We start from the raw sequence: 11379 nt of genomic DNA, 5'->3' as shown, positions 1-11379 counted from the left end.
CATCTGGTTTTGTCTAACCCATGATGTTGCTAGAGCATCCTACTTTTGATGACGAAGCTCTGTGTTGTATATACAAGCATTACTTTCAGTAAGTTTGAAAGCAGACTTCACGGTGTAATGGACTCAGACAAAGTCAAGGAAGAGTCACCCATGTATCTGGTGTCCATAATCCCACAGTTCTTAGTGTTGCTTTTCAAAATACGCCTGACCAAATCCTCATCCAGTGTAAAGAACGTTAGATCAATGAAGCAAATTCTACTGTGGAGTAGGATAAATGGCCTCTATTGGACTTTTCTGCACTGTAAATGCAGTTATTATCTTTTACGTGGCACAAAGATTCTGACCAAGGCCTGCATGCCAGTGAATGATCTGTATATTTGATTTCACTCTTTTCACTCTTCCATGTGTATTGTTTAGGAACTAGGTAGCAGACCCCACAATCCTTCTGGGCATCCCTTAAGACTAAAGTTTAGGCAGAAATTTCCTTCAATTTAAAAATGATTCTATAATCTTGAATTTAAAATTTGTTTTTACTGTTTAGTTTAGCTGCATATGTACCCCCTGAAGAATCATGTTTCAAGAGTGCAAAATTAACTGAAAAAGGAAGCACTGTGATTTTTCTCGCTTCAAATTATGTAAAGAAATCTTGAAAGACTCTTTTTTTACTCTTAAATTATTATTTCATCTTTTGTATTGCTTTCTAAATATTAGAGATATCAAATGTGATCGTTCCCCTTTCTACGGGAGGCCCCTCCAGTACTACAGAGAACTGTTTAAAACATTAAACCATAACTGGACGCTCAATCTCAGATAATACTTTGTGTATCTTAACAAATGCTAAACAATGAATGTAAATCAAGTCGAACCCTTCCTTTCCATGAGTCAGATGCTACCTCCTTGGTACTTGTGATGCAGTAGCCTAGAATTTAATCTAAAAAGCATTGCATTCATTAAGCATCATTCTATTGACTTCAATGGTCTTTAATAAAGCTAATAGCCCATTTTGTTCCTACACATCCATAGTGTTGAGGTGCAAGGGAGGCTAGGGAACAAGAGGAAAGGCAGAAGTAGAATTCTTTTATTTAAAATATCTCATAGGCTATTTGTTCTTAATACATCAGAAAGTATAAAATAAAGAGCATGGATTTTTTTTTTTTTTTTTTTTTGAAGAAGAAGGTGACAGGTCACCCTATAGTTCTACCCTGAAACCTATTTACATAAAAATCACTCTTTTTCAGAAACAGTAGCTCTGCCTCCTGTACCTAGGTTATGACACTGGCTCTGAGCAGCATCCAACTCCACAATTACTTTTGCAGTGATTAACCAGTTAATTAAATCTCTAAAAGCAAGACAATTCAGAATTGTCCTTAGTACCACTTAGTTAATCAGTTGTACGCAGTTATCAGAAGGGTTAGCTAAGAAGTGGCCGGTCATACTCAAGGTTTCTTTGGGGCTGTAATACTTTAAGTGTGATGTAGTGAGTTGAGGAAATGCAAACACGTAATTTTAGACTTAACTTTGAAATTTCTTGCTTTTGTGTTGCAAGGCAGACCTTACACATTACTTTGACATACTGTTGTTATTTGCAATGTAATCTTGTATAATAATTAATTCCAACTGATCCACTGCAGTGCTTTAGGAAAGTATTGGGGCCTATTAAATTGGACCATGAATACAGAGTTGCTTTCCTTATTTCTAACATAATTATGCTGTTGAAGGAAAAAAACCCCACAGATTAATGGAAAGGCGTTGCTAAATAGGGCTCCTTGGTGCTATAAATTTCTGGAGTGCTGTTATAAGCTTTTGAAGTATTAAGTATATATGAAAAGCGACATGCTGGAAATCTTTTGGAAAGCACTTGTTTCTATTATTCTCTAGGGAAACATTCTGCTGTCAAAGGTGAAATCCAATGAGAGCAGCACCAAAGGGTATGTTTTCACTTGCGAGCTTATTCATAGCATAAGGGCCTCCCCATTCCACCCAGCATCACACAATCCCTTATGCCTAGATAGATGTGAACTTTGAACCTGGCTTTGCCATTAGAGCTGAATTCAACTTCTCAGTAGATCAGCACTCATAAAGTTTTCAGTGAGGAGTTTGGCTTTAAGGCACACATGAAACTGTGTTTGCTATATACATCTGATTGGATTATGGATTCAGTTTGGAGGATAAGTAGCTCTTTTATGGACTTACTAATGTAGAGAGAGAGTGAAAAGCAAATAAAGTATCTGTGGTAAGCAAAGAGACAGGGTATTATTCTAACTATTCTAATTCTGTATGAGTTGGACCATAATGACCACAGTTTTTCAAAATTTGCGTCTCCTGGACCCTGTAGTTGCTGAATCATTTTTCTCCCACATGGCTCTTGCCAGAAGCTTCCTGCCGGTTTACATACCTCTGCTCAGCCTCTGACCCTTCGTTCCACATGCTCTGTCTCTTTTCGCGGAAGAATGCTGAAAGATGTCACCTCAGCGGGCTGCGTTGTTGTAAATACAACAACGGCTTACCGTGAAATATGGCTTAGAGTGCCAGGAGCCCTCTCAGCGCCTGTTCAGCCAGCAGTCAACGTCAAATCCGTGTACAGATAAATGATAATTACCAGCCCAGTGATGCTGCTCTAACAGGTCAGTTCACATACGATTTTTGGGGTGAGGACCCTGCCTGACTAGGAAAAAGAGGCTTGGGGATGGCACTGTAATTCAGAGGATAAAACTAATTCAGAAAAGGCAGAAATTGTTCTAGAACACTCCATGAGTCAACATACAAAGAAACTGAAGTCAGGGACAACTAGCAGCCTGAGAAATACCCCTGCAGACCTACTGTCAAACGCAAGTAAATGTCAGGCCATGATGGACATGTCTCCACAGGCACAGAACTGTGTGAGCAGCGTGGTCAGGTACTCCAGATACATTCTACTGTTTTAGCTCAGGCCACAGCCTCCTTGGCTGCAGCATGACATTTGCTGAAGCTAAACCAGCTATTTCACATTGGAGATGACATTGGGAACTTCGTTAAGTGCTGAGATCTGTATTTCAAACAAGACCAGAATCCAGCTGTTTTACTTGTTTTCGGTGAATGCATTTTCCATACTTTGCACAATAATGAACCGCAAGTCAACTAGTTTCTGCATATTTTCAGTATGCAATATATGTACCAGCTTTTTCATAAGAGATTATTCCTGTAGTTCTCATATTTAAAAAGAGTTATTTGGTCAAATAGCAGAGTCCCCATAACTTTACACTCACATATGTCTTGATTATGATACATTTCAAATAAGCTGATAGTGATCTTCTAAAATAGATGCATGAAAATAATTTTCTCAGAACTCTAGCTGTAAGCTAAAAACACAAAGATCAGCTGACAGCACTTCTCACATCCGTCAGCAACGTTCATTTTTGATGACAAAACATAACTAAAATTTCCAAAATTGGTTCATCAGGGAAGATCTAGTCTCTCAATTTAGTTGGTGTTCATCAAAAGGCTTTTGCTGAATTAGTGAGGTTTTGGAACATACAAGACCACTTAGGCTACTGAAGCCAAAGGGAGGCTGAACGGCAGCTCTTAGTAGCAACAGCATTTTTCAGAGTTCACAGACTGCCTCAAGGTCATCAGACCATTAGACCTACAAATATAACGATGTAACCTTGAGATGAAGTTCTGGTCCCATGCACAGTAAGAAATCCTCTCTGTCATCAGCGGACATCAGACTGGACTCCAAGTCATTAGATCACAAACACAAAAAGGAGGAGGAAATACTATTCTAATTTTATTTTGATTGGGCCGTAACTGTCACATCTTAAAAACATACAGTACATACATGTACACATTGCCCATGAGAGGAAATATATGTCCGATTCAGAAGGTCAAATGCATCCAACTGACCCAGAAATTAAATACTTCACAGCAGCTTTGTAAAAACAGCATTGTGGACTCCTATACATCTCTTGATTACTTGTACCAAATGTATTCCTTCTAAGTTTAAAAATGCACTTTCAAGCTCTCATTTCTGCAAACTCATTTGGGGCCCAAAGAGTCAAGTCATGTTCTCTCCCTTCCCAATCTCACAACCAAGTACAGTCTTTAAAGGCTAAACAAGGCCTTGAGTGGTCTCTGTGTGATACCGCTGCCTTCTAATTGCCCCCCCAGTGACGTCCTTGCAGCCTGAAGCCCGTCGGTAGGGTTTATCAAGTGTAACGCACTGACACTTCTGAAACTTTCAGCCCTGTTGAAGCTGCTCATAAGAATCCAGCTTGCATGTGCAAGCTGTGTTGGCTCTTTCTGAAAAACAGAAGCAAGAGAGCAGTGAAAGCCTATTTTTGGCATGACAGCCAGCATAACTGATTCTTAAAAATGTGAGCAGGACTGCTGAGTGAAAACGTGCAATAAACAGATTCCCCTCTTTGGGCAAAACTGATCAGGTAGGGGTTAGCACGTATTTCAGCTCTACGGCTTTCCCTTCTGTTCAGTAGAGTGCATGATTTGTACTCTAGCCCAAAAAATGATTCGGAGATGAAAGGTAGTTTGATCACAAACGCAGCTCTGTTGTTCCAGGAGCAGCCTGGACAGGAAAGCTGTTTCACACAAACATAATAATGTTCCCTACCTCTGGATTCAGATTATTAGAAAACTGCCTATATTCTCCCCAACCCTCACTCCCCTTGCCTAGTGGTTTTCAGTGTTTCAAAGGCATCAATAGGTATTCTCTAAATAGGCTGTTTTCTTAAAAAAAAAAAGAAAAAAAAGAAAAAAAAAAAGAAAAAGGAGATTGAGCCAAATAACCTTGCAAATTTTGGGAGTGTACTTTCATCTTCAGTAGATTTGTGCTGAAGAAAGGATAACAGACCTCAAGATGTGGCCCTGCAGTTGGTGTGCAGAGTACTGATACCATATCGTAACAATTCAGGAAGCCAAAAAGAATATAGACACAAGCAAAGGTTAGTTAACATTTAAATATTTTGGTTGTTCAGCTATAAATTCAGACACTAAGCACAGATTAACTGGATTTGGAGCTATAGAAATGACTGTAACACAGCAAGGTCAGGGCTGAATGAAATGACTAGAAATCGATCAAATGTGTGAAGTACTATGGGGGAACAGGGCAGTTAATCATTTCAAAACTTTCCTCTGTAAAATGGACTGTACATGATCGATGACAGAGGAGATAAAACAAGCAGACTATACTTCTGTTCCATACGTAAATATGCCGGAATTGTGTTTGGTCTGATTAATTCAGCAAAATTTGGGTTGCTAATTAATGCTGCTTTAATCAGAAGGCAGCAAAGTTAGCTCTGGGAGCCTAGGGAGCGACTGCACTTCATTTAGACTTCTAAAAGCCTATATGGATATGAAGTGCATATGCTTTGGGTGCGAGGAATGCTAACTGCTTGGCATCCATTTATTGGCAGTGGAATATGCATTTACAAGCCCCCTTTGCCTGCTAGCACCAAGGGATTAACAACGCACCAATTCTTTGAGCCTCAGGGCCTGATTCTGTATCACTGAAGTCAATAGAAGCTTTGTCACTGACCTCAATGGGCACAGGCTCAAACCCTCAAAGAACACATTATGTGATACACATTTTTTTAAAAAAAAGGCTTAGCAGTTTTGTGTTTGCAGAACCAGGGGTGACTGACTGATATAAAGAAACTGAAACGGAGAGGTGAAAAACAAACTCCGATTCCCCAGTGAGGCAACTAACTACGTCTGAACACAGTTTAAAAGCAGACAGAATAACTGTGCTGAGTAGCTGCATTTTACATTACATTTAAACTGTGAATAATACCTTCTGAAGCCAAGTCTCTAATTTAGATACCTGAAAACAATATAAGGCAGTGAAGCAGAAGCTCTATAACTCTGAGAAGCCTGCTTACTTTGCAGTGAAATATAGATGCAGGAGCCTATATGTAAGCAGGTCTAGATTAGACTACCTAATACTCAGAGTAGCTCTTCTCGTTTCTCCGACGTTCCTCCATCTGCCTCCAGGAGCTCACCTCTTAAATGACGTGCTCACATAAACGTGAGAAACTTTGCTAAGAGCAACTGTTTACCACTATATTCAGACATGTCAGCAAGTTAATGACTGCATGTAATAAAATATACTTTGTAACCACATACAGTCAATGGCTGCGCTTTCCCCTTCTAGCTTCAGCATTAATAAGAAACTCTTTCAGTTTTCCAAAACTTAATCTATAAACGGAACAGCAGGGCCCGCCTATACATATTCATGTGAAAAACCCTCCCGAGGAATTAAAGGCAATAGCACTATTCATCTTCCTTACACGCTGAATGAATGAAGTATCGGCTCTCTAGGTTTTGTAAGGGTTTCTGGTCACCTCGGTCACACACTGTTGTTTCTGATCTGTACCTGGATGATTTGCAAACACATCAGCTCTTTCGAAACGGCTTTGTGAATACTTCCAGTGCAAATGCTTATTTGCTCAAATCCTTGTGATGTCTTATTTAACAAAAACAGGCTTGGGGGAAAGAAAATTTATTCTGTCACTGGCATGTGTGAAAGGGTGAAGGAAACCTTCACTAGGGCTTCCAGACAAAAACTGAGCGCATCAGCACGTACACTATTTAGAGAGGGGGGGAAATGCTGCAGAAGTCTCCCCATACCAGTAGGAGTTAGAGCATCAACTCCCAGACACAAAGACCTTTTGTAATACCAAACCCCAAAACATTTTCTCAAAAGTCAGTACGATTATCACATCCTAGCGGTGCAGAATTTTTAATGCTGAGCAGCTAGTACGTTTTATGAATTCATCACTTTGCTGTTGAACACTGGCATGCACTGATAGCTAGGCACAAAAAGCTCCAGCGCTGTACAGAAGTGGCATTCAGCCTTTGACAAGCGAAGAGCTACTTTGTCATCAAACAGAGGCTCACAAAACCATGAAAGAATGAACCGCATTTAAAATAGAGAAATGTGCACAGGCAGTTTATGCGAGAGTTAATACACTGCTCCAAACAAGTCAGCAAAACCTACCGTCAGAACAGTGCTTTTCAGAGCACAGCCGAAGACCTAGACTCATGGGCTATCTGTCACCAGTCTCACAAGACCGGTTCTGTATAAGTCAATACAGTCCATATGTGTGTGGGCGCACTCACACCTCTATTTTTTGTTTCAGATTGCCTGGGGGCAGCTGCCATATCACCTTCAAGACACCATGTGATGTCTTAATCAAATGTTAGCGAGGAGCTTGAAGCAGCTTAGAAGCCACCAACGGGATACAAAACACTGGGGCACTGAAAAATGACATCACCAAGATAGCAATGGTTAGCTTCATTTTTTCTTGCCCTTTGCATGCTTTTCTTAGGTAGGATGCTCTCTTTAGTGCTTATTTCTTCTGAACTGCTGTGAAAAGAAAGAACAAAGAAATACCTGTGAAGGAAGATTGGGGTTGTAATAGGAAACTTTTGGTCTGTTTTATATGTCTTTATGCTGTCCAGCTGCCTGGATTAGAATAGCAACTGAACAGAAACATGGGATTGCTGCATTCTAATCGTCTCGAAAGCTTAGGAGCATAAGCTTTTGCCGTTTTTCAAATATGGATTTTGGTTACAGCCCAACCTTGTCATCCTTTCATATGCAAACTTCCCACTGCGATCAGTGGGACTTCTGAATATTTAAGGAATAGATGGGAACTTGTTATTTTTTCGCTTCAGTTTCTAAACTGCTAGTGGAAAATTGTGTCAACCAGGGAGGAAGAGAGGGAAGGAGGAGAATATGAGGGAGTGTGAACAGAGCTAGATAATGCTGTGTGCCAAACGCTTCCCAATCAGCCCCTTGGCATGCCGCTAGAATGTTGGAACTGCAGCCAGAAGCGTTACATTTGCAAGTGCAGTATCTGCAGTCCCTCATGAGTAAGTTTTCAAAGACAAATCCCATTCACAAATACCATTACAAATAACAAATACCGTTACAATATTTGAGCATATTCACACAAACACGCAGAGAATTTTTCTTACTCTCCTTTCAAAAAACAGAATGAAGTGTGTTCAGAATTCTCTTTACTGAAATATTTATGCCCAGTCTGAAAGGATGAAGGGCACATTTTTAGTACCCACAGTCGCTATAAGATAACCATGAAACTCTAGCACAGCTGGTGCTTGACAGTGGATGTATTTGTCTCTTGGAATTTTGTGTTAAGTAGATTCCTTCATTAGTAAAAGAACCTTTTTAGTATTCAATCTCAGATTGCTTTTACTATTTGATTCAAGACAGTGCTTATTACGAAATATGTTATCTTAAAATAGTAAGTTCCACCAAATCTTAACCGTTAGCAGTGAAAGCTATAAATGTTTGTTTTCAGAGTTAAAGTCAGAAAGTAACAATGCATTTATTAGTATTTCTTTCAGACAACTGAACATATTGACTTAATATTTACCTTTTTTTAACCCACATTCGTACATTTTTTTCTATTTCCCTCTGGTGTTTAAACTACACTGTACTTCATCTCCAAAGCAATGAGGTTTTCAAACGTCATGGTTTCACCTTTTGAGCCTAGAAGAGAATTTGTTTTGGAAAAAGGAAAGGATATACTAAAGGACTTTTAGAACTTAACAGGAACAGACTGGTTTGTCTGCCTTATTATTATCATTATAGTTTCCACAAAATAAGATTTTTTTCCTAGCTAAAAATGCATGGTTTTATTCTGTAACGAAGGTGTATATGTTGCCTGATCCAATACATACAGTCTGATCCTTCTAGCTTCATGCCAACCATTGCCATGTTATTGCTGTCCAAATGACACATGACAAGAGAGAAGTGTCACTTAAAATACATCACAAAGATTTCTCTAGCTAGCCTTGAGATTTATTACTGTGTTGAGTGAGATTGCATTTTTAGTGACAACGTTGCAGAGGACGCTGAAAGATTTGAAAGAATACAGTCGGTTTATGGAGGTGAAGCATGCATTATTGTGAGTGTGGGAAAGACTAACTGAACTTATTTCATCAACACATATTTTTAGAACCATTTCACAATGAGACAGAATTTTGGCTCTTTTGGTACTGAGATAAATAATTCACGTAGCCAAAATGTTACTGGTCTCTACTACAGGAAAAAGTCTGTCAAGTACTTTACCTAGTCCTTTTCGTTATTGTAGCCATCAGTTCATACAGAATCAAACACCTTTCACAGCTTAAGTGATGACAGTTTTTAGTAATACTGAGAGAACACAGTTGGTACTCTCTTAGTATATTAAGAGTTGCAAAATTTGAATTCAAACCAAGACTTCAAAATCCTCTGTGTGCAACACTATACAGAGTTAGGATTGGATAAAATGCAGCAAATACGCAGTCTTTGTGCATAGCTTTTGTCAAAGACTCTGAGAGAGAGTTCTCTGGAAACTTCCACTAAATAAAGCAGCTTTTACTTTTCTACTTTTTTCCAATTCATCTTGTCTACTCGCATATCTATCTCTGTGTTTTCAAGAGGCTAGCAAAAGAGGGCCTTCTTTCTAGTTTGTCCTGGAGGTCCTACCGTGATTAACATAATTAATAGTAATCTGGTGAAACTTTCTTCTGTAGTTGGTGAAGGCTCGCAAACATTTTAGGAACCACATTTAGGAACCAATTGAATCTCGCTAGTATGACCTCAAATAAGAACATAAAATATATGGCATAAAAAGCATGGGATCGATCCTTCATTTTGCTGCAAGAACACCAAGAAGCTGCTGTTACTCTTCAGGAGCAAAGGGAAAGATGCACATGCTTTCCTTCCTCTTTCAGTTAGATAAGGCATCATGCACCAGGAACCAGGAGTTGTTCTTTTCATTTGTCCTGGCTCTGGATTGTCTTCCTACTCCGTCAGGACATAATAAATTTTTTACTTATGTTAATTTTAGCTGGCTTATTTGCTGAGTCCTTTGAAGTGGGTTCCTTTCTGCTTTTCTGAGCAAGCTCACGTGGTTCATTCCTCGGAGTTGCTTGGTGCAGTGAGGTGAAGAGTTTTCTCAATTATCGTTCACACAAGGTAATGCACTGTATTTGCATGGTTGAGACCGGTTCTTAACTGAGATGTTTCATGAGATTCAAGCATGCAGAAACTTAGGTCAGATGCTGATGGCAAGGTTGAAGACGATGATGATAGTCCTGAGAGACAGATGCTGAAAGGTGGTTCACCTTTGGTCAAACTTTTTACAGGCAAGAAGCTTTTTGAACCTGTCTGTTACTGCACCCACAAGGAACTTCAGCAGTCCAGAACAGTTTCTGCATCTAGCAAGATATTTACGGCTTAGCCTTGTTGTAGGTTGTACACTGAGTTTGTTTTAGAGGATTTTTTATGCTCCCTCTGCAAAACAATTTCTTGCTCCAGCAGCTCCCAAACTTAAATTTTAGCCTACAGCGCTCAGTCCTCAAAACACAGGACTAGTATGCAACTCTGAAGAAGATCAAAGAAACAATAATTTGGGCTCTTAAAGGCAATGGAACTTAATATTGGTTAAAAACTGTAGAAAAGGGCTCTTGGAAGGACAATTTTAATACATCCCAGGTATAACAGCATTGTAGTCAACTGTTATAACATTTTTTAACTGACTCCGGTATGTTTATTCTGTAGAGAAAGTTTCCTCACACTGTAAATTGTTGTAAGATTAGTATTAATCTGACTGAAATGTCCTGAGCCATCCAATTCTCCGGTTAATTCTATTAGGCAGAATTTTCCACATGCTAGTTTGAAATGTTATCATATGATGACAAATGTAAGCTTTTTTATTGGATTTATGTAAATCCTTTCTTCACTGAAGCTGTTGGAAGGGTTCCGCAGTTGCTTATAGGATCCACACACTGAAAAGCATCACAAATACCTTGTAAGAGACTGGCTTTTCTTCAGAAAGTCCAAGCTTTAGAACAACTGTTTCAGATCCACTGCAGACTTCCAACCCTTTTTGCTCATACAGCATCACATGAGATGGAAGAAAGCTTTCTACCTGAGCACCGTCTTTAGCACTGTCTACTTTTAAGAAAGAATGCACTTTCAGAGAGAAACCAGGAGTGAAAAGAGCAGGTTTAAATTCCTGCTTGTCTTAGCTCTCTCATTGGGTTATTTCCTCTTTAGATTGTAGAAACTTCAAGGGATTCTCATCCAAATAACATTCATTTGTTTAGTTTCTATTTGCAAATTGGCAGATTAAAAAACTCAGTCCTTCCAGCTATACAGGTAAGCTTGAGAGACAGAAGGAACAAGGAAATTCTGTCTGGATGCTACTTTCCATACTTGGAGACTTGAGCAATTAGATTCTTTGATCTCAGAAAGATCTTAATAAAAAAACAACCGAACAAACAAAACCCACCTGAGATTGTCAGCTTTTTAGCATAGTCTACTGTTTTGGTTTGGTTTTGGGTTTTTTTTAGTTCATTACACAGCAGGGCTGT

Source organism: Balearica regulorum, chromosome 11 (genome assembly GCF_011004875.1).
Source record: "Balearica regulorum gibbericeps isolate bBalReg1 chromosome 11, bBalReg1.pri, whole genome shotgun sequence".
Classification (NCBI taxonomy): domain Eukaryota; kingdom Metazoa; phylum Chordata; class Aves; order Gruiformes; family Gruidae; genus Balearica; species Balearica regulorum.
Note: the sequence above shows the minus strand (reverse complement) of the source record.